General features: G+C 44.6%; 1 protein-coding gene and 1 pseudogene across 4 annotated transcripts in view; both read left to right on the top strand.

The window, feature by feature from the left end:
- Window positions 1-22165, top strand: part of SLC4A8 (solute carrier family 4 member 8) — a 100454-nt gene that overhangs the window by 12988 nt on the left and 65301 nt on the right. The window lies entirely within an intron of this gene.
- Window positions 6470-7333, top strand: LOC132529201 (small ribosomal subunit protein eS12-like; annotated as a pseudogene).

Here is a 22165-nt window from a genome sequence, read left to right as displayed (position 1 = left end):
CTGGTGGTTTGCCATCCATCTTTGTCATTCCCTGGACTGGAGACACATCGCTCCAATCCTCCATCTTCACGTGGTGTTCTCCCTGTGTCTCTCCGTGTCTTCACATGGCTGTCACTTTATAAGGACACCAGTCATATTGGATTAGGGACCTCTGCTACTCCAGTGTAACCTCATCTTAATTAATTCAACCTGCAGTGATCACCTATTTCCAAATAAAGTCCCATTCTGAGGTCCTGGGAGTTAGGACTTCAACACATCTTTTTGTTGCTGTTGGTTGGGCGGAGGCATAATTTAACCCATAGCAGCGTCTCTCAGACACACGACAGAGCTTGCAGGTGGTAAGGAAAGTCTGGCAGCTCCCAGGGCTCTGAAGTGCAGCTCAGGGGTGACAGCCCCGGAACACAGTGTTTACGTTTTTTTGCTTGCAGACCCAAGGCTGCCTGCAGTTGTGGCTACAGGAAGGTGTGGGCTCCAGGGAGCTGGGGCTCTGCCACACCGCAATGATGCTGGGTCTGGAGGAGGTTGCAGAGTTGAGTCCCTGTCAAGGGAGCCATTTGGGGGCTTTTTCACAGCCATTCTTCAGGGAAAGAGGCCCCCAGTGTAATACTTCCTTCCCGAACAGGTAAGGCGTGAAAAGGGATCTAACTGGAGACCCAGGTTTGTTTGTTTTTTTCCCAGAGTTTTCCTAGATATTTTTGTTTGCCCATTAAAAAACTAAACCTTGTTGGTAATTTTATTGTGATGTCCTGTAATTTATAGATGAATAAGAAGAGGATTAACAGCTTTAATAAAATCGAGTTTTTCCTACCAGATGCAGCGTGTGCCTTTCAATTTACTCAAGACTTCTTTTGTGCCACTCAGTAATAGTTTTCATATTCTTGCATGTTACTTTTCTGCTTGATCTCTTCATCTCTTCGCTATGACTGTAATGGGAATCTTTTCTCTAATGCTGTTACCTCATCAGTTGTGCTCTGTGTTATAGGGAAGCTATTGAGTTTTGCATAATAATCTTGCACCCAGCCACTTTTCTGATGCCTCTTGTTTGCAATAGTTTTCAGTTGATTCCCTTAGGTTTTCCAGGTTTACAATGATATAATTTAGTCTATTCCTTCCTGATCATTTATCTATTTTATTTTTTTCTGTCGTCGAGGTCTGTTGGCTAATTCCCGCCCTATCCATTAATACTGGTGACGGTGGCCATCTTTAACTAGTTTCTGACTTTACTGGGAATACTTCTATTGTTTCCCTGTTAAGAATGGTGCTGGCTTTGATTGTTCCAGTCAGAGTCACCCACAAATGCATCTGCGCTTGGATTTATTAATCTTTTTTTCTTTTTAAAATAAATTTATTTATTTATTTATTTAAGTTTGGCTGTGTTGGGTCTTCGTTGCCGCGCAGGCTTTTCTCTAGCTGTGGTGAGTGGGGGCTACTCTTCGTTGCGGTGCACAGGCTTCTCATTGCAGTGGCTTCTCTTCGTTGCGGAGCACGGGCTCTAGGTGCGCGGGCTTCAGTAGTTGTGGCTCGTGGGCTCTAGAGCACAGGCTCAGTAGTTGTGGCACACGGGCATAGTTGCTCTGTGGCATGTGGGATCTTCCCGGACCGGGGCTTGAACCCATGTCCCCTGCATCGGCAGGCGGATTCTTAACCACTGTGCCACCAGGGAAGTCCTATTCATCTTTTTTAATGGAGGGTATTTCTTTGAAACTTTCTTGTCTTTCCTTCCCCCATCCATGGTTTGGATTTTCTATGTCTTCTAACAATCTTTCTTTTTATAGAGCATTTGCCATTTAATTGAGTTTTTCTGTTACTTACACAGAATTGAGTACATATTCTTTGCATCAGTGAGGTTATTTATATCATCTCTTATTTTTCACACTTATGCTTTTTCACTTACCTGCCCCTCCTCACACTATGATTTGGTTAACTGATAGTTTATCTTTTTTTTTTCTCTAAAGAATTAGTTTTGAATATACATTTTCCCAGATTTATTGAGATATATTATTATATTGACGTATAACATTGTGTAAGTTTAAGGTATACAACATGATGATTTGATATATATGTATATTGTGAAATGATTACCACAATAAGGTAATCCATTACATCACACAGCTTTCAAGTATATAGTGCAATATTTTAAACTATAGTCATCAGCTGTACATTAGATCCCCAGAACTTATTCATCTTATGACTGGAAGTTTCCTTCTTTTTTATGACTACGTAATATTCTTCTGTGTGTACACATCACTTTTTTTTTTAACTGAAGTATAGTTGATTTATAATGTTTCAGGGGTACAGCAAAGTGATTCAGTACTATATATATACATTTTTATATATATGTATATATATATTTTTTTCAGATTCTTTTTCATGATAAGTTATTATATGATATTGAATACAGTTCCTTGTGCTATACAGTAGGTCCTTGTTTATTTTTTTATATACAGTAGTGTATATCTGTCAATCCCAAACTCCCAGTTTATCCCTTCCCCCTTTTTCCCCTTTGGTAACCATAAATTTGTTTTCTATGTCTGTGAGTCTATTTCTGTTTTGTAAATAAGTTCACTTGTATCATTTTTTAGATTCCACAGATAAGTGATATATGATATTTGTTTTTCTCTGTCTGACTTACTTCACTTAGTATGATAATCTCTAGGTCCATCCGTGTTGCTGTAAATGGCATTATTTCATTCTTTTTTATTGCTGAGTAATATTCCACTGTATTTATATTCCACATTTTCTTTATGCATTCATCTGTTGATGGACATTTAGGTTGCTTCCATGTCTTGGCTGTTGTAAATAGTGCGCTATGAACACTGGGTGCATGTATCTTTTCGAATTAGAGTTTTCATCTTTTCTGGATATATGTCCAGGAGTGGGATTACTGGATCATATGGTAACTTTATTTTTATTTTAAGGAAACTCCACACTGTTTTCCATAGTGGCTGCACCAATTTATTGTACATTCGCACCAACAGTGTAGGAAGTTTCCCTTTTCTCCACACCCTTGCCAGCATTTATTATTTGTAGACTTTTAGATGATGGCCATTCTGACCCCTGTGAGGTGATACCTTATTGTAGTTTTGATTTGCATTTCTCCAGTAATTAGAGATATTGAGCATTTTTACATGCCTGTTGGCCTGTCTCCTTTGGAGAAATGTCTATTTAAGTCTTCTGCCCAATTTTTGGTTGGGTTGTTTGGGTTTTTTTGATATTGAGATATATGAGCTGTTTGTATATTTTGGAAATTAATTCCTTGTTGGTCGCATTTTTTGCAAGTATTTTCTCCCATTCCGTAGGTTGTCTTTTCGTTTTGTTTATGGTTTCCATTGTTGTGCAAAAGCTTTTAAGTTTAATTAGGTCCCATTTGTTTATTTTTGCTTTTATTTCCATTACTCTAGGAGGTGGATCAAAAAAATATAGCTGCGGTTTATGTCAAAGAGTGTTCTGCCTATGTTTTCCTCTAGGAGTTTTATAGTTTCCAGTCTCACATTTCGGTCTTTCATCCATTTTGAGTTTATTTTTGTATATGGTGTTGGAATATAGGACTTTTATGTCCCTTCCAACAATTCTCAGAGAACAGGGACAAGAAGTTCTGGAGAGATGCCAACAGATATCTAGATTATAATCAAGGGACTTTCCTGGCAGTCCAGTGGTTAAGAATCCACCTTCCAATGCAGGGGACGCAGGTTTGATCCCTGGTCAGGGCACTAAGATCCCACATGCTGTGGGGTGACAGCCCGTGCGACGCAACTCCTGAGCACTCGAGCCACAACTACAGAGCCCATGTGCCACAACTACAGAACCCATGTGCTCTGGAGCCTGAGCACCGCAACTACTGAGCCTGCTTGCCACAACTAGAGAGAAGCCTGCACGCTGCAACGAAAAGCCCGCATGCCGCAACGAAAAGATCCTGCATGCCACAACAAAGATTCCACATGCCACAACTAAGACCCGATGCAGCCAAAAATAAAATAAATAAATAAATATTAAAAAGAAAACAAAACAAAAAACAAATTGTAATGGCCCTTGTTCATTTTGCCTACCCCAAACAAAGCTGAGTGTTTCTATATCTGCTTCAAGGCTGGATTTTTTTTCTCTGCTATTCATTGACTGACTATCTCATAGTCCTCGTTGTTTGTGGTAAATCTAGCAAATACTCTTTCTTTCTTATATTGTATAAGAAAGGACCAGAGAAACTCTACCTTCTTTAAAAAGGAGGCTGGCCTTTTCAATTTGGCAAAAGATTAGAGGTAGAAAAAGGTAAAACCATGAGATACATTCAAATTCTATGTCTAGCCCCTTTTGCCCCAGCCCAAATGCTGAATAGGTCTCTTTTCTTTTTTATTAACTGCAAAATAAAAGGCCTCAAGGGGTGTTTCAATGCGAGTAGAAGTAGCTTGGGTTGAATTTATATCTATGTCAGATAATATGTTTCTAGAGATAAGAGGCAGTAATAGTTATTTTCAGAACTTCATGAGAGTTTGTTCAGTAAACTAATGAATGGGTATCACTGACAAGCTTTCCAAAGTGGAAATTATATGAAGCTGTAATCTGATGGGAAAGGGTAACAGAGGGGAAGCCCTTGGTTTCTGCTCTGGGGAGTTCATGTCAATTCTAAAGGAGATTCACAATTCACTGTTCAACTGAAGGCAATTCAACTTTATGCAGGAAACGGCTGAATGGAATTATATTTCTAGGAATCCGCACAATGAAGTGGAAAGCCTGAGTAGTTCTTGACCCAGCTCTGCTACTAACTGGCTTGGGCAAGTCCCTATTTTAGGCACATTTCAGCTTTCTAGTCTGTGGAGTGTTCTGTGTACAATGACAGACCCGTTGGAGAGAAATGAGATAAGGTGATAAAAACACTGAGCATATAGAATTATACAGATGTGCGGTATTGAATTTGCAGCCACCTTAAGGATATACTAGGCCTACTGGCTACCAGTGAAATAAGAACTTCCCTGCTTAGCATAACAAGCTCAAGAGGTCTTATCCCCAAGAAGATAAGATATGGAATGAAACCACTGTAAACAGGCTTGATTTCTAAGCAGGGCGAGGTTTGGTTAGAAATGGATAAGATAAATGTATTTAATGAATACAAATGTGTTCAAATCTGATATCAAGGACTTGGCAAGTGGTCCTTGGTTAACACCTGTTTCTCCTAAATTCCTGAATGACTTCCTTCCTATGTGGATCTGGAAATCCCAAAGTTTTTTTCTTCAAGGCCTGCTTTTCTGTTTTGTTCTGATCCCTCTATAAGTCCTTTCCTTCTGCCTCTGTCCAAATATCTCAATTGTGATTCCAGAGAAAGCAGAACGTAGGTTTCTGCCAGTTTACGTGGGTTCCGTCTACCAGAACCTTACTTTAGTCTGGAACAAGGTGTAAATGAGTACAGTATAGGAAATTTCTTTTATTCTTTCTTCTTTTTTTTTGGGCTGTGTGACTTTCAGGATCTTAGTTACCCGACCAGGGATTGAACCTGGACCCATGGCTGTGAAAGCACCCCACACTGGACCGCCAGAGAAGTCCCCAGTATAGGCAGTTTCTAGGATGATGATGACAAATGGAGGGAAAGTGATTTTCCCAGTCAAGAGTCAGTTTTTGTGGCGCTTCATTGTTCTTCCCTATGATGTGTGGTGTCCCAGGATGGCAGCGTGCTGTGAACAAAGAAAATCGTACTCCGTAGTCTCTTCAGATATGCTGTGACTTGGTAAGAGCTGAAGGCATATCATGCACCTGCATACCTTTTCAGCTTGACAAAGAATAGTGTCTCTCTCCCCCGCCCCACTCCCTTCACAGGAAATGCTCCCAGACAAACGCACAGCAAGCCCTAATTAAGTCTTTCCTCGGATCCTGACGTCTTTTCCTCCAACATTTCCTTGGGTGTAGATGTATAAGTAAGAGGAAGCAGGAGAAAGCAAATCAGGTATAAGATGCAGTTGGGAATTGGGAGCTCCCTAACGGTAAGAAAAGACTAGAACCTCTGCCCTGGCGGCTATTTTTTTTTTTTTTTGCGGCACGCGGATCTCTCACTGCCGTGGCCTCTCCCGTTGCAGAGCACAGGTTCCGGACGCACAGGCTCAGCGGCCACGGCTCACGGGCCCAGCCGCTCCGCGGCATATTCCCGAACCAGGGCACGAACCCGTGTGTCCTGCATCGGCAGGCGGACTCTCAACCACCGCGCCACCAGAGAAGCCCTGGCGGCTCTTTTGACAGTTTAAACAGGGCAAGAAATATGGTAAGTTGATGGAGAAATTAAGATGCTTTAGATGGAAAAGTTGGTTGCAATGATGTGAGAACACTTTTCTCAGACCTTCTGAGTTTCTTGTGTTTGCGCCTTTTTTGTCTCTGAATAAGAGAATTTCAATGTTTCCCAGCCAATGTTTAAAAATAATGTAGGCGCTCTTTCCCTGCTTCGCGCGGAGGGGGAAGCTCGGGTGCGTTCAAGATTCGGCTCCACCTGTAACCCACCGCCGTGGCCGAAGAAGGCATTGCTGCTGGAGGTGTAATGGATGTTAACGCTGCTTTGCGAGAGGTGCTGAAGACCGCCCTCATCCACGGTGGCCTAGCCCGTGGAATTCGCCAGGCTGCTAAAGCCTTAGACAAGCGCCCAGCCCATCTTTATGTACTTGCATCCGACTGTGATGAGCCTGTGTATGTCAAGTTCGTGGAGGCCCTTTGTGCTGAGCACCAGATCAACCTGGTTAAGGTTGATGACAGCAAGAAACTAGGGGAATGGGTTGGCCTCTGTAAAACTGACAGAGAGGGAAAACCCTGTAAAGTGGTCGGTTGCAGTTGTGTGGTGGTTAAGGACTACGGCAGAGTCTCAGGCCAAGGATGTCATCGAGGAGTACTTCAAATGCAAGAAATGATCCAATAAAAAAACGGGGCTCTTGTTCCTCATAAATTAAAAAAAATAATAATCATATAGGTAAGGTGCCTAGTGGAAAATTTGGGGCTTTTTTACTTACCTGAAAAGAGAGTCCCACAGACTTTACCATGTCCCCGGGGGTTCAAGACCTAACCTCTCCCCACCAAAGTCTAAGAACACTGGTATTAGAGAAGGAAGGATGTAGAGACAAAGTTGGAAGGATAGCCACATTTGGAAGCCACGAAGAGAGGGTGGGAGGCTACAAAAGTTAGGGAAGGACAAAAGCCCAGGCAGCCCCGTGGGAGGCAGTAGGTGGTTAAGCGTGTGCACTCTGCAATCAGATACATCTGAGCTGAGAGCTCAGCGTCTCCATTTATTAACTGTGCTTGCTGCGTGAACTGGGGCAACTTACATCTCTAAGCCTCAGTCTTCAGTGTTCTCATCTGTAAAATGGGATGATAGAACCTACCTCATAGAGTTGCTGCAAGCCTCCTTGCTTCCCTGTGGTGTGTGTGTGTGTGTGTGTGTGTGTGTGTGTGTGTGGTCTCTGTCTTTACCCATATTTTGCATTTTCCTGTCCATTTTATGACTCCTTCTAGGCCAAGAATGCTGTTTTTTCTGCTTTCTTTAGAAGAATAATCAGTGTGAGGTGGTGTCCTTGGCTGAAAATCCTCCTTCTAGCTCCTCCCACGCCTCTTTGCTGGCCAGGCTGAGAGCAGCGTATCTGCACTTTTCCAAGCAGTGTAGGGAGCAGTAGTGGCTGGAAGCCTAGAACCTGGACCCTGGAGCCAAGCGAGCTAGACTTCTTTGGGAAGGAGAGACCAAAACAGCCCTGGGAGGGGAGAGCCTATCTGCAGCGCTCCAGAGAGCAGCTGCCTCAGGGCAGCCTAGTTCCTTTTGTAATTTGCGCAATAGACCAGAAGATGGGGCTCTTGACCCTGAGTCAAGGGCCAGAGGCTCAGACTTTTTCTACATTTGAACTGGAGGAAAATCAGATCCACTAGAGCTCCCAGGAATCCTCTACCTCCTCATTCTCCCTGCCCTGACCACTCATGCCCACTCTCATGAGAGTACCACGGGAGCTGGCTTTCTAGGGAGTGGGGAATGGAGGACACATCTTCCCTTTGGTTGCCATCCTTGGCCCCTCCTGAATTACCACGTTACCAGAGTCCGTATAAATGACCCCCTGCCTCACGTTTCCCCCTATAACCCATCTTGCCCCCAGTGGCAGATTTCAGCAATGGTACCATTTATATAGGACAGCGTTGCATTGTGGCCAAGAACTCTAGAATCAGACAGATTCATCCTTGACTCATCTCATCAGATGAGACTCTCCTCACCTCCTCAGAGAAGCCCCCCTGACCACCCCATCTAACGTAGCTCTCCCCACCCCCATGCCCATTACTCTATCACATAACTTTGCAATTTACTTCACAGCAGCTCTTATAACCTGTAACTGTCTTGTCTTTTTACTTGTTTGCTGTCTCCCCACTAGACTGTAAGGCTCAGGAGGTCAAGACCCTGTTTGTTTTATTGCTGTTTCCCTAACACTCAATGCTGAATACACAGATTCTCAGTAAATATGTTCTGAATTAATAAATGATCAAATCCCAGCTTCATGACTGCTTAACCTTGAGAAAGCTGCTAAACTTCTCAGCCTCAGTTTTCTTACCAGTGAAATGGAGAAATAATGGAGAGTTAGGAATATTAAATGACACAGTGCATTTAAACCCTGGGCCTGGTGCATGGAAGTGTTCTTTAAAATTTTCAGCAGTGTCCTACTTTCTATCACATGAGAGAAAAAAAAGTCTGAACTAATTAGCTTGCTCTCTATAATTTGGTCATAGTTTTTCTTTACCACAATTTTTACTTCCTACTGCTCTTCTCTATAACTTTCTGCTTTGGTCCAAGTTGTGGCTATCCTGAATGGGTCATGTGCATTCCTATTGTTAAATCTTTGCCCAAGAATTGAGATGCTTGCTCTCCTTACCTTGGCTCGACTGTTTTCAGATTTAGCCCAAACCCATGTCCTCTGTGTCATGTTCCTAAAGTGTCCCAAGTCATAAAGATCATTTTCTCTTCTGAATTTTTATAAACTTTGTTGTTTATATTACTCATATGGCTCTTGTTTTATGTTCTATTATCTTGTCATCATATTAACATATATACTATTTCCATGATTAGACTGTAAGCCCTTTGGAGATATGCATTTTATTTTATTTTTTAATTAATTTTTATTTATTTATTTTTGGCTCCATTGGGTCTTCGCTGATGCGCGTGGGCTTTCTCTAGCTGCGACGAGCAGGGGCCACTCTTTGCTGCGGCGTGCAGGCCTCTCATTGTGGTGGCCTCTCTTGCTTCGGAGCACGGGCTCTAGGCGTGGGGGTTCAATAGTTGTGGCACTTGGGCTCAGTAATTGTGGCTCGTGGGCTCCAGAGCACAGGCTCAGTAGTTGTGGCTCACGGGCCTAGTTGCTCTGCGGCATGTGGGATCCTCCCAGATCAGGGCTCAAACCCGTGTCCCCTGCATTGGCAGGCAGACTACCAACCACTGTGTCACCAGGGAACTCCCTGTATTTTATTTTAGATTTCTCTGCATCTTCAGTGCCATTTGGGCTTGTCCTTAGTAGGTGTTCAATTTGTTTTTGGTTAGACTGAATTAAAAGCACATATATTCACTTATGTATTTAGAAATTATGTATATATATTTATACAACTTGTATAACGTACATATTTATAGCTATGTTCTATGTGCCCAGCATTCTTTTGAGGCTCTGTGAAGTATACAGAAGGGCATAGGAAAAATAATTTTGCCTTCAAAAACTTACAATATTATAGTAAGCTAAAGTCAACATTTAATGAAAGTACTTAACCACAGCATGGTAACTGCTATAAGAAAGTTATGGGGTGCTATGAAGATTCAGAGGAGGGAGTGATAACATCTCTTAGGGGTGTTGGGGAGAGTTGAGGTTTCTTGGAAGAGGTAGCCTTTGAGACTAACTTTGAAGGATGATTAAGATTTAGATGGGCAAAAATGGGGGTGAATTCCAGATTCAAGGGACAGGATTAGTGAAGTGATGAATTAGGGAAGAGACTGTGGCAATGAACACTAAGAAACAGGACCAAGGCCTTAAACCAGAGACCAGGAACATGGTTCTGCCTCAGGGACACTGAAGCACAAACTTGTTTCAGATTTTCGGGCCAACACAAGGAGTGGTATGCAGGGGTTGAAACTTTAACATGCACCAACCATACTATTTTCCCCAGATGTAGCTTCTTTGGAGGCTGATTTGCAACTGTTCTTTTTCCTTTAATAATGTGGACTTACCTACAGTCTGATAGTGGACATAAAGCAAAAACCCCTTTTTCCTCCTCTTGGGGACAGAGAATTGGCTGGATCATGGCCAGCCTCTCTTTTCTTTTAAACCCAAATCAAACTGAATGTGTTACTCATGGGTTTCTAACCTTGCCTTAGATCAGTAGTTCTTCTGTTGTTAAATAATTTGCCTTAGATCATTTCTCGGAAAAGCTGGAAGCATTTCTGTGGCATTATTTCAACAATCATCCTTAGCTCAACTCTGTGCTTGTACTGCCAACCTGAGACCCAGGGAGAAGACCTAAACTGCAGTGAGTCCATGGAGGGGATCGGATCAGTGCCTGCCTGCTTCTCGTTAATACTCTTTAAACTGACCGCTAGCTCGAGGATTAACAAGTAATTTTAGAAGGCCCTTCCCCCTCACCCTCAGTTCCTTCCTTCTGCAACCCCAAGGGATGGTTCCCCAGAATTTAAAAATCAACACCCAAAGAACAAAATCACGATAGACAAAACCGACACTTTCTCAGTTTTCAAGGGTCAGGTGCATCTACAAATAGAACCACGAAATTTTCAATCTCTAGCAAGCAGTCGGAAGGACCTTCAAACCCAGAGGCCCCTGAAGGGAGGGAGGCGGTTTCCATGGCAACCGGGCCCCGGAGCGGTTGGCTCTCCCGGCTCCCTCCTCCTCCTCCTGGTAGTCCAGGGTACCGCCGGACAGCGGCCTCCGGTGCTCCGCGCCCTGATTGGCCGCACAGGCCGCGCGTTGATTGGCTGCGGCGAGGCCTCGCGGGCCGGCGGCTATGGAGGAGGCGGCCGCGGTTGATGGTTGACTGCTGGCTCCAGGGTAGGGGTCGCCGCTCGGGCGATCTCCTCAAACCTGACCAGAGTGCTTGGACTGCTGACGTTCGGCCTGGAGCCCGCGGGCGAGACCTAGTTGGGCTCCGCCATGCGGGCCGGGAGTAACGAGCCGGACGGCGTCCTCAGCTATCAGGTAGGGCCCCGCCTCCCGCCCCTCCCCGGGGCTCAGCCTCCTCATCCTCTGCCCACCCTCCTTTCTCTGCCCCCGAGTCGGGGCTCCGCAGGCCACTCCCTGAGGGCGAGGGGAGGCCAGCTCGGGACACCAGGGGGCGCTCGGGGCGGTCGGGGATCGGGCCCGGGCTGCGAATGGGTGACCTTGGGCCAAAAGGGGGAGCCGCATCCTTTGCGTGGCCGGCTGAGGAGCCCTGACGGCCCGCGGCCGGTGACCTCTGTTCTCCTCGGATCCTCCTTGCTGGGAAAGAGGCTGGCTTCTGGCCTTGCCGTGTCCTGCTGGAACGTGGGAGAAAGGGTAGCCAGGGACCTTGCTCTGGTGAGGCATGTCTCCTCTTTGTGTTTTTCTTTCAGGGGGTTTCTGGTTCCTCACTGGCTCAGAGGAAGAGCTGGAAAAGACTTGAGGCTGAGACCAAACCCTAACCCTTGTCAGTGTGGTCAACTTTATGACTCCCTCCATCCCGTTGCACAGCCAGCTGTCAAGTTCTGGATAGGGAAGTGGAAACGGGCTGGGGAAGTATTAAGGGGTCAGGAACAGGTGTTTATTTAAAGGAATGAGGAAACTAGGTTTAAGTAGCTGATAACCCAACTGTTGGGGTGGCTAATGTAAGGTAAAGCATTGGACTAGGGGTCAGAGACTGTAGGTTCAAATCCTACATCTGCCTCTCACAGGCTTTGTGACCTTGAGTAAGTCACTTGCCTCTTTGAACCACAGTTTCCGCATCTAGCAAAATGGGAATGATATTATCGGCTTTGCTTACCTCACAGGGTGATTTTGTGGACGAAATGAGGTGCTGTTTGTGAAAGAGCTCTGTAAAATGATGTTTATTGTGTGGCAACCAGTATAGGAGTGGGAGCTCATTGAATTCTCACTCCCCCCTTTCCTGTGCCCATCACGTGATGATGTGGTTACTGCTCTGGAAAGAGGTGTTGAAGGGAGGTCAAGTCTGAAGTGGAGGGCTGTGAAGAGAATGATGGACCTTCTCAGAAGGATGACAGGTCTTGAAACAAGGGTCATGTTGACGTCAGGATGGTTTCTGTAAAGAGGCAGAGAAAACTTGAGTTTGTAGCAAAATGGGTATCACTGACTCACTCCTCTTCTTCCTGGTAATAGTTTACTACTAGATGATCCCATTGAGTGTGTCTGTGTGTGTTTGTGTGTGTGTGAATAACCATTTTAATCAGTCACACAAATAAATGTATTATTTATAAACTGTGATGCGTGCTTAGAAAGGAAGATATGCAGTGCTGTGAGTGTATATCACAATGGTTCCAGCTTTGGTCTCAGATCACAGATTTTGCTAAGGAAGAAAATTTGGGCAAAGATCTAAAGAATAAGTGTCAACTGAGGGAAGAGGGAGATCAAAGGGCTTTGGAGACAAAGAACAGCAGAGGAGGCACATCTGGTTAGAAGACCTGAAAGAAGGCCATTGTGGATGGAGCCATAGGGAGCAATGAGGGGAATGGTGTGAGATGTACTCTGGGGTCATAACATAGAGAGAGAGAAAGAGAGAGGAGCCAGAGAGAGAATGAGAGCTAATGAGATCATGATTACATTCTCCTCCTGAAAGATTTCTCTGGCTGCAGCAGGGAGAACAGGCTGGAACGAATGTGAGGAGACAGTGTCCTTAACATGCAGAATGTGTTCCAGTTGTATTGTCAAGATCATAATAACCCCCAGGCTTCTGTTAGTGCTCTGTGAAAATGGTAATTCCTGAGTGCTTCTGGGATAGGACAGAAAATAATTATCTCTTTTATATCTAGTTCATGAAACTTTTGTGGGCAGTGGGGTGATGAGAGAGCAAAGAATAGAGTGGAAACAGCAGGACCTCGTAAAGGCTGAGTCAGGTGATGGGCAAATGGGTACTTGAGATATAGGGTGGAAAAGAAACAAGAGTAGAAGGAGGAAAGGAAATGGGGGTGACTTGGGGGAGACACAGTCAATCAATTGAAAATTACCAACTAAGCCTCCTGTGTGCCAACTGAGCTGTGTGGAAGGGAGCGGGCGTTGCAAAGTGAGCAGACTGTGTAACTTGGTGTAAACTGAGATTCCAGGCATCACATCTAAATAACCTAAGTCTAGGCTGTTTTCTCTGGTTTGGACTACTGTGCTGGCTCCTAACAGTTTCCTTCTGCTCTTCCTTCTACAGTCCACTTGCCCCATGGCAGCCAGGGAGAGGTTTTTTTTTTTGGCTGCGTCGGGTCTTCGTTGCTGCGTGCAGGCTTTCTCTACTTGCGGCGAGCGGGGGCTACTCTTTGTTGCAGTGCGTGGGCTTCTCATTGAGGTGGCTTCTCTTGTTGTGGAGCATGGGCTCTAGGTGCACGGGCTTCCGTAGTTGCAGCACGTGGGCTCAGTAGTTGTGGCATGCAAGCTATAGAGCACGCAGGCTTCAGTAGTTGTGGCTCACGGGCTCTAGAGCTCAGGCTCATTAGTTGTGGCACAAGGGCTTAGTTGCTTTACGGCATGTGGGATCTTCTCAGACCAGGGGTTGAACCCATGTCCCCTGCATTGGCAGGCGGATTCTTAACCATTGCGCCACCAGGGAAGTCCCAGAGAGGGCTTTTTTAAAAAAAAAAATTAACTAATTAATTAATTAATTTTTGGTTGCGTTGGGTCGTCATTGCTGCCTGCGGGCTTTCTCTAGTTGCGGTGAGCAGGGACTGCTCTTCCTTGCAGTGCGCGGGCTTCTCGCTGGGGTGGCTTCTCTTGTTGTGGAGCACGGGCTCTAGGTGCGTGGGCTCAGTAGTTGTGGTTCGCGGGCTCTAGAGCACAGGCTCAGTGGTTGTGACACATGGGCTTAGTTGCTCTGCAGCATGTGGGATCTTCCCGGACCAGGGGTCGGACCCATGTCCTCTGCACTGCCAGGTAGATTCTTAACCACTGCGCCACCAGGGAAGTCCCCCAGAGAGAGCTTTTAAAAACACAAATCAGATGTCATATCCTATCTGGAAACCCTTCAGTGGCTTCCCAGTGCACTTTAGAATAAAATCCAAACTCCCTATTGTGGCCTACCAAGCTTCATTGTGACCAGGGCCTTGCCTACCCTCCCTGACGACCTCTCCTCCACTCTCTCACCACGCACCCCTGCACTGGCTATCTTTCCGTTCCTTTAATATGACCAGCTCCTTCAGGCCTCAACAGCGTTGTTCTTGTCATTCCTGTGGACATTCATCTACCTGGGCCTTCTCGTGACTCAACTCAGATGCCCCCTCCTCAGGGTGGCTTTCCTTGGCCTCGACTTACAGTTAATCTCGTTCATATGATTCTGCTTTCTTTTCTTAATAGTATATATAACTTATCTGGAGTGTTCTTGTTTTGATTTCTTGATTACTATCTTTTCAAATAGAAGCTTCATGAGGGCAGGGACCGGGTTGAAAATCTTGTCATCTGCACAGTGCCTGGTATAAAATCTGTGCTCAATTGCTGAGTGAATGAACGACTCTCTTGTATCCAAAGTCAATGTACTTCTCTTTAAGGCGCTCCTGGTCTTGTCAGTATCAGCCCAGAGCCTCAGACGGCCATTGCTCTATTACACGGAAGCCCTCCTTTCCCTGCTGCTGTGCCTTCGCTCAGGTATTCTAGCTGGAAAACTTTTCCCCGCTTCTCCACCTAGAATATTCCATTGGAATCTTTAACGTCTGGCTCCACGTCATCATCAGAATTTATCACTCACTCTTTTTTGCTCACAACCACCACCACGTGCTATAACTTCTTCCATCCCTTACTTGTGGAATCTACATGTTCATCTCTGCTGCTAACCTGCCAGCTCCCTTTCATGTTGTTGGTTGTGTAACTTGTTTTGAGTGCTTGCCACGTGCCAGGTACGCTGCCAAGTGCTTTCCATGCATTGTCTCCTTGAATTCTCTCAGTAACCCTGAAACTTACATGCCCTTATTATGCTTATTTTCCAAATGAGGAAACCAAGATGTAGAGTGGTTAAGTAACTTCTAAGAAGTGGCAGAGCTGGCCGTCTCTAAAGAAGTGTCCTTCATCACTCTACATTACCGTGGCTTGTGTCTCTGACACCTGGACCGGTGACTGATTAAAAATGAGCACTTAAACGTGTTTGGGAAGATACGTGTGGCAAGGTGTACAAAGGATGTATTAGAGTGGGAAGAGCTGGAATGAAGGAGGCCAGCTAGGTGGCTATTGGTGGAGTTTAGGATGAGTTAATGAAGGCCTGCATTATTGAATTTTTTTTTTTTTTTTTTACGGTACGCGGGCCTCTCACTGTTGTGGCCTCTCCCGTTGCGGAGCACAGGCTCCGGACGTGCAGGCTCAGCGGCCATGGCTCACGGGCCCAGCCGCTCCGCGGCATGTGGGATCTTCCCGGATCGGGGCACAAACCCGTGTCCCCTGCATCGGCAGGCGGACTCTCAACCACTGCGCCACCAGGGAAGCCCTGCGTTATTGAATTTTGATGAGATCTCCGGAGGTGGTTATTGCAATTTTAGGAGTCGGTGAGCTCTTAAAAGGGATAGTAAGAGTGGAAGGAGATCAGAAAGCTTGAGGGAGAGCTCCTAGTTTGGACTGGAACTAGGGACAACTTGTAGCTTCAAAATTCTCCCGATCAGCACTTTCAGAACTGAGCAGAAAGAATATTTGGAAGAGAAGGCTGGAGAGGTTGAAACCAGAAGCACTTGAGCCAAGTGGTGCTGGGAAGCGCAGGGAGGTTCAGAGAGGGTGCAAGTGGTGGAGAGGGGAGCAAGTGAATTTGGGCAATTACCAAGGCTTTTATGTGAATCAGGCCGGCTTAGAACGGGAAATTTTGAAGAAATCTTCAGAATAACAAATCCTGGTGAATGGCTGATAACTGGGAAGCTTGGCAGATGGGAAGAGAGTCACACTTTATGTTTTAAAGTAGACCTGAAAAACTCTCAGAGGCTAGTGCTCAGCGGCCCTGGCACGTGTTTGTGCTCAATAAATATTTGCTGAGCGAACAAATGGCTCTGTAGAGAGCGGATAACTTTTCTGAGGGTCATGGTCAGTTCATGGGAAGCAGTCAGTATGTATTTGCTGAATGTTACTGAACAAAAGTATCAATCAGAGCAGCTTCTCCTGTTACTGCCTTGCAATGTACAACCTGTCCGCCTCCAGCCCCTCCCCACGCACTAGGTGTTCCTTTCCTGTGTGGGAATTGGGGAACATGTGAGCATTCTCTTTATCAGGCATCACCAGTTCTACTGGGGAGCTTCAGTAGGAGAGGTGTGGACTTTCCTGCCAAGCAGAGAATTGAGGCAGGCTGGGGGGACAATTCAGTTTGCAAATTTACTTCCTTCTGAACTTGTAGATAATTGTCTTAGCTCATGGTTTGCCTTGGCAGGGTAGACAGGGCTCTCAGTTAAGCCTGCCACAGTGGTAATCAGGACACAGAGGAGCAATGTGTTCTAAATCTGCTGCTAGGTAACAGCAGCAAATCTGAGATAATGGAGAGGTTGGTTGTTTCCTGTAAGGTAGTAACAAGTTTACTCTGGTTTTGCTAGTTAGAAAGCCATTAATGTATGTATTAGTGTCTATTGCTGCCCTAACAAATGACCACAGATTTACCGGCTTAAAGCAACACAAATTGATTAGCTTACAGTTCTGTAGTTCAGACTTTCAGCACAAGTCTCACTGCGCTAAAATCAACGTGTTGAACGGGGCTGTTTCTTTCTGGAGCTTCTAGGGGACAATCTGTTTCCTTAATTTCTTCAGTTTCGTGAGGCTGCCTGCATTCCTTGGCTTGCAGTTCCCTTCCTCCACAGTCAAAACCAGCAATACAGCATCTCTCAGACCCTGCTTTTGTCATCAAACCTCGTTCTCCAGCTGCACTCTTCTGCCTCCCTCTTCCACTTTTAGGGATCCTCATGACTACATTGATCCCACTGGATAATCCAGATAATGTTCTTATTTTAAGGTCCACTGATTAGCAACCCTGTTTCCGTCTGCAACCTTAATTCCCCATTGCCGTGTAAGGTAACGTATTCATAGGTTCCAGGGATTACGATGTGCAAGTCCTTTGGGGGCCATTATTCTGCCAACCACGATGTGCTAGCTAGTAAGTTGTATGGAACAGGAGTGACTCCAAGTAGGGTTCAATAAAAAAGTCACTGAGAAACCAGAGCCACTTTGGAATTTTAGGCCCCTAGCAGGCTGCTGAAGTGTCAGAATAGGAAGCTCATGGGTGTTCAGGAGCTCACGGCCACTGAGAGGGGGTCTAGAACAGCTGCATACATCCTCATGGAACCTCTTTTTCTTGCTATAGGTTGCCAGCGTTCATTGAGGAAGTCAAATTGAGGGTATTAGAGAGTTGGGGATCTTTGGGTCAGATTCAGTGATGGGCTCTACAGGGAGTCAGAATTCATGGGCTTTCTGGATGAAGAGGGAGTTGGAAGTGAATAAGGAGTTGGAGAAGTATTGGAATTCTGGGCAGTAAAGGCAGTGTGAAGTACAAGGATTTAAGAAGGTAATAATATGACGATCTTGAGCTGTTTTCACTGTGGACATTGATCCATGATTAGGTGACCAGAGCTCTCTAAAACGACCAGGTTCTTTGCTTTTGGCAATGTTAGTGTATGATGTTAATGCATTGTAGTATATAATGTTAATACAGAGAGACTTGAGTTGACGTTCCTCCTATCTCACTTAACTCTTGTGAGATCTTACTTAGCCTTGATTTAGGACTGTTGTGCGGATTAAGTGAGGTGAGATGTGTAAAGCACAATGCTAGGTATACAGTAAGTGCTCAGTAAATATTTGTTCCCAGTACTAATTGTGGTGACTTAGTTTGTTGATTAGAAACCCTGGAAGTCACTTCTGTATTTGTTGATTTAAAATGATTGTGTATCAGAACTCAATAAATACTTGTTGTTGTTGGGTGGGTGGGGTAGGAGGGTGTTACCTGAAACCATTGGATAAAAGATGAAAGGGTGGGACTTCCCTCGTGGCGCAGTGGTTAAGAACCCGCCTGCCAGTGCACGGGACACGGGTTCGAGCCCTGGTCCGGGAAGATCCCACATGCCGCAGAGCAACTAAGCCCATGTGCCAAAACTACTGAGCCTGCACTCTAGAGCCCGTGTGCCACAACTACTGAAGCCCGCACACCTAGGGCCCGTGCTCCGCAACAAGAGAAGCCACTGCAATGAGAAGCCCATGCACCTCAATGGAGAGTAGCCCCCGCTTGCCGCAACTAGACAAAGCCCGCGCGCAGTAATGAAGACCCAATGCAGCCAAAAAAAAAATTAATTAAAGAAAAAAGATGAAAGGGGCTTTGGAGGTGAAAGAGTCGAGACTGATTGCAGGAAGGGAGGCTGAGCTGAGTCTGGCAGTACTACCACCCTGCAGGTTCAGAGTGGAGCCGCAGCGAGGGGTCAGGGAGAGGGCTCAAGGTGGGCTCCACTGCCTGCTGCTTCTCCCTCGCCTGCAGCCTCTGTGTCTGCTTCAAGGATCTGGGGCCATTATGTAAGACTCAGCCCCACCGGTGTCTTTTAACTTGTCCATTAACTGTAAGTGAGAATCTGGTTTGCTACTCAGCTATAATTCATTCATTTGTCAAGGCTTATAACAGTGCTTTCTTTCTCATGATGTGCCTTGCAATTTCAATGTTTTAATGTGCATTTAACCCTCTGAGTTCTTTTTATCTTACTTAGTCCTTCCGGTAGGCACCCAAGTCAATACACATTTACATAGTGGGTCATTCTCATGAGCCAGTGAGACATACAGAAACAGCGTCTTTTCTCTAGTTCATCCTTCTTTCCCTTTCTCTTTCCCTCCCTCCCTCCTTTCCTTTTTCTCCTAAACTTATACAGTGTGGTTCTTATGATTCTAATATTTTCTGAGTCACAAGCTTCCCTGAGAATCTGATGAAAGTTATGGACCCTCTCCCAAGAAAAATGCACCCTCACACATAATCCTCTGAAGCCCATTCCTAGGAACCCTGGAAATCGATGGTTAAGAAATCCTCTCAGCCATAAATAATGACAGTATCAGAGGAAGTAATAATCAACTGGTGAGGAATCTGCAGCAAGCACAGACCAATGAGACTTGAGGTTCCTTTCTTTTCATTTTTTATGATTTTAAGCAAACTTTTATATATTTGAAATTTATGGAACATTTTAAGCATATACCAAAGTAGAGAGACTTGAAGTACCCCATGACCTGGCTCCAGCAATGAACAATCAACCTATCTTGTTTCGTTTATGGGTCTCCCCATTCTCCAGATCCCAGACATCATATAAGTAAGTATGTATCACTTGAGATGAAGGGCCCTTTTTTTAAAAAAATGACATAATCACCATATTACAATACAGGCATACCTTGGAGATATTGCAGGTTCAATTCCAGACCACCACGATAAAGTGAATATTGCAATAAAGCAAGTTGCACAAATTTGCTGGTTTTTCAGTACATATAAAAGCTATGTTTATACTATACTGTAATGTATTAAGTGTGCAATAGCATTATATCTAAAAATGTACATACCTTAATTAAAAAATACTTTATTGCTAAAAAATGCTAGCCATCATCTGAGCCTTTAGCAAGTTATAATCTTTTTGCTGGTGGAGGATCTCGCCTTGATGCTGATGCCTACTGATGGACCAAGATGGTGGCTGCTGAAGGCTGGGCTGGCTACTGCAATTTCTTAAAATAAGACAACAATGAGGTTTGCCACATCCATTTACTCTTCTTTCCACGAATGATTTTTCTGTAGCCTGCAATGCTGTTTGATAGCATTTTACACACAGTAGAACTTCATTCAAAATTGGAGTCAGGGGCTTCCCTGGTGGCGCAATGATTGAGAGTCCGCCTGCCGATGCAAGGGATGAGGATTCGTGCCCTGGTCTGGGAGGATCCCACATGCCACGGAGTGGCTGGGCCCATGAGCCATGGCCGCTGGGCCTGCACGTCCAGAGCCTGTGCTCCGCGACGGGAGAGGCCACAACAGTGAGAGGCCTGCGTACCACAAAAAAAAAAAAAAAAAAGGAGTCAGTCCTCTCAAGCCCTGCCACTGCTTTATCAACTAAGTTCATGTAATATTCTAAATCCTTTGTTGTCATTTCAGCAATCTTCATAGCATCTTCTCCAGGAGGAGATTCCATCTCAAGAAACCACTTTCTTTGCTCATCCATAAGAAGCAACTCTTCATCTGTTCAAGTTTCATGGTGAGATTGCAGCAATTCAGTCCCATCTTCAGGATCCACTTCTAATTCTAGTTCTCTTGCTATTTCCACCACATCTGCGGTTACTTCCTCCTCTGAAGTCTTGAACCCCTCAAAATCATCCATGAGGGTTGGAATCATCTTCCTCCCAACTCCTGTTAATGTTGATATTTTGACCTCTACCCAAGAATCAAGAATTTTCTTAATGGCATCTAGAATGGTGAATCCTTTCCAGAAGGTTTTCTATTTACTTTGCCCCTACCCATCAGAGGATTCACTATCTATGGCAGCTACAGTCTTATGAAATGTATTTCTTAAATAATGAGACTTGAAATTCAAAATGACTCCTTGATCCATGGGCTGCAGAATGGATGTTGTGTTAGCAGGCATGAAAACAACATGAATCTCATTGTACATCTCCATTAGAGCTCTCGGGTGACCAGGGGCATTGTCAATGAGCAGTAATATTTTGAAAGGAATCTTTTTTTCTGAGCAGTAGATCTCAACAGTGGGCTTAAAATATGCAGTAAACCATGTTGTCAGCGTATGTGCTGTCATCCAGGCTTTGTTGTTTCATTGATAGAACACAGGCAGAATAGACTTAGCATAATTCTGAAGGGCCCTAGGATTTTGGGGATGGCAAATGAGCATTGGCTTCAACTTAAAGGCACCAGCTTCATTAGCCCTTAACAAGAGTCAGCCTGTCCTTTGCAGCTTTGAAGCTAGGCACTGACTTCTCCTCTCTAGCTATGAGAGTCCTAGATGGCATCTTCTTCCAATAGAAGGCTGTTTTGTCTACACTGAAAATCTGTTCTTTAGTGTAGCCACCTTCATCGATTATCTGAGATAGCTAGATCTTCTGGATAACTTGCTGCAGCTTCTGTATCAGTAGTTGCTGCTTCACCTTGCACATTTATGTTATAGAGACGGCTTCTTTCCTTAAACCTCATGAACCAAGCGCTGCTAGCTTCAAACTTTTCTTCTGCAGCTTCCTCACCTCTCTCAGCTTTCATAGAATTGAAGAGAGTTAGGACATTGCTTTGGATTACATTTTGGCTTAAGGGAATGTCGTGACTAGTTTGATCTCCGATCCAGAACACTGAAAGTTTCTCCACATCACAGTAAGGCTGTTTTGCTTTCTTATCATTTGTGTGTTCACTGGAGTAGCACTTTTAATTTCCTTCAAGAACTTTTCCTTGGCATTCACAATTTGGCTAACTGTTTGGTGTAAGAGGCCTAGCTTTTGGCATATCTCGGCTTTCAACATGCCTTCGTCACTAAGCTTAATCATTTCTGGCTTTTGACTTAAATTGAGAGACGTATAACTCTTCCTTTCACTTGAACACTTAGAGGCCATTGTAGGGTTATTAACTGGCCTAATTTCAGTATCGTTGTGTCTCAGGAAATACGGAGGCCTGAAGAGAGGGAGAGAGATGGGGAACTGCTCGTCAGAACACAGACAACATTTATCGATTAAGTTTGCTGTCTTAAATGGGCATGGTATGTGGTGCCCCAGAACAATTACAATAGTAGTATCAAAGATCACTGATCACAGATCACCATAACAATATAATAATAATGAAAAAGTCTGAAGTATTGCAAATTACCAAAATGTGACACAGAGACATGAAGGGAGCAAATGATGTTGGAAAATGGTGCCAACAGTCTTGCTTCATGCAGGGTTGCCACAGACCTTCAATTTGTAAAAAATACAATATCTGTGAAGTGTAGTAAAGTGAAGCGCAATAAAATGATGTACTCCTGTATTATTATTTTACTTAAAAACTGACAGTAATTCTTTAATATAAT

Source organism: Lagenorhynchus albirostris, chromosome 11 (assembly GCF_949774975.1).
Source record: "Lagenorhynchus albirostris chromosome 11, mLagAlb1.1, whole genome shotgun sequence".
NCBI lineage: Eukaryota > Metazoa > Chordata > Mammalia > Artiodactyla > Delphinidae > Lagenorhynchus > Lagenorhynchus albirostris.
Note: the sequence above shows the minus strand (reverse complement) of the source record. Positions and strands in the feature narration are given on the sequence as shown.